The sequence below is a fragment of the Pseudopipra pipra genome, chromosome W (assembly GCF_036250125.1).
Source record: "Pseudopipra pipra isolate bDixPip1 chromosome W, bDixPip1.hap1, whole genome shotgun sequence".
Taxonomy (NCBI): domain Eukaryota; kingdom Metazoa; phylum Chordata; class Aves; order Passeriformes; family Pipridae; genus Pseudopipra; species Pseudopipra pipra.
The window spans coordinates 20994370-20996252 of NC_087580.1; the positions used below are offsets into that span (position 1 = coordinate 20994370).

The 1883-nt window shown below is 49.4% G+C and overlaps 1 long non-coding RNA gene across 1 annotated transcript; it reads left to right on the forward strand.

Moving 5' to 3' along the window:
* Positions 1-459: 459 nt before the first annotated feature.
* Positions 460-1075, forward strand: LOC135405724 (uncharacterized). The gene is made up of 2 exons (XR_010425982.1): positions 460-742; positions 837-1075. It is a non-coding gene; the product is annotated as an uncharacterized LOC135405724 (long non-coding RNA).
* Positions 1076-1883: the final 808 nt, after the last annotated feature.

Below are 1883 nucleotides of genomic sequence, written 5' to 3' on the forward strand. Positions count from 1 at the left end.
TGGTTCCCAAAGCTTTTACACTTCCTCCCAGTAATGATTCAGTGGGATTGACTCCCAAAGCAGAAATTAAAACTGTATCCTTGATTGTCTTTGGTGTTGTTCTTCCGGCTCTCAGTGACTCCTGTCTGTGCCAGTGTGCCAACCTGCCAGGGGGGAAGATGCTGCGCTCCAACGCAGAGGGAGCGTCCCTGAAAGGCTGCAACTCTGAGGACCCCTCAGGCCTTCAAGCTCATCTGGAAGGTGAGAAGCTTTTGCCTTGTCAATCTGTGCCAACTGCAGCCTGTGTTTGTCCATTTCCATGGCCCAGAAAAGGTCCAGCTGTGGTTTGTCCAACCCTGAGAAGGGCCCACAAGGGCTGCACTGAGTCTGTGACCATCTCAGCCCCAAATCCCCTTGTCCTCCTCCAATCCACACAGCTCTGAGGCAGCACCAGTGTGGAGCTGCTGTGTTTCTGCCTGGTTTTCCTCACAGAACTCCTTTCTGTGTGTGTTCCAGGTGCCAACCTGAAAGGAGTGGCCATGGAGGGCAGTCAGATGACAGGAATTAACCTCCGAGTTGCAACGCTGAGAAACCAAACTAAAGAACTGTAACCTCAGGGGAGCAACGTTGGCAGGAACTGATTTGGAAGTGAGTTAGGATTCATTTTCCATCCTATTCCTTTCTCTCCTCTAGTCAGCTGGGAATTTGGGGGATTGCTGGCTTTTGGCTGACCTCTTCAGCTTCAGAGTACAATGGAGTTCAGGTAAATGGACTTCCAGTAAAGCTTTGAACAGAGTTCTGGGTGCATTCCATTGACACTTCTTTTTCTTTTCCCCTTCCAAATTGTGACCTATCAGGTTGTGACCTCCAGGAGGCCAATTTGAGGGGCTCTGATGTGAAAGGAGCCATCTTTGAAGAGATGCTGACCCCCCTGCACATGTCCCAGAGCGTCAGATAGGGAAGAGAACACGTCGAAGAGGAAGGAATCCAAACATTTGTTGTGACTTTCTTCACCTCCTCCCCTTCCTGAGTTAGAAGGAATGGTTATTAGACAACTTCCATTTGCAGTAGTGCCTAAGTAGACTCTTTCTGATCACTTTTGGGGAGGGAGTTTTTGTTTCAGAGGTGGAGAGAGAGAGTTTCTCCCTTTGTGAAGAGAGTGAGGAAGTGGGCTGGTTCTGGAACCAGAAAGTGGGGCTGGTTTGGGGGGGGGAGAGTTTAAGACTTTCATTGTTTAGCATTGCCTGACTTTGGAGTGCATTTTAATGTCTAAAGCACAATATATGCAATTCTATTTGTTAAGTCTGTGGCTGCAATATGAATAGAAAATGTTATTGCTGTATAGTAGCAAACAAAGTGGAGGTTTCCAGGTAGACAAGTGTCTTTACAGTCAGTGTCTTCATCCCTGCAGGGTGTTAATGCCAGGGGTGGTCACACAGTGCCCACAGGATGTGTTCAGGTCTCTGCTGGGGTGGAAACAGTGGGGAACTGTCCTCAGAAGTCCTAAATTGCTGTGGAGTAGTTGGAGTGCAGGGTTAGAGCAGCTGTATCCCCTCAAATGTGCAGAGGAAGCTTCTGCCCCTGCAGGGACCTGCCCAGAGCCCGGATTGAGTTCCCCCTGGAAGATCCCTGGGCAGAAATGGGCTGTCTTAGTTAATGCTCTCCAAAGGAGTGTGAAATTGCACTCTCAATCCCAGCTGGGAAGAAAAATTCCCCTGCGTCCACATGTCCTGAGCACTCCAGACTGGAGCTCCTGTAGCTTTTTCCTTCTTTGTGGGAAATTCAATGGACAGAGGAAAACACAGAAGTGTCCCCAAAGCAGAGAGAAGCTCTGGGGCCACAGCACCTGCTCCCCCCTCTTCTCATCCCTTCAGCAGATGAATAAATGGCCCTCAGTGTTTCCC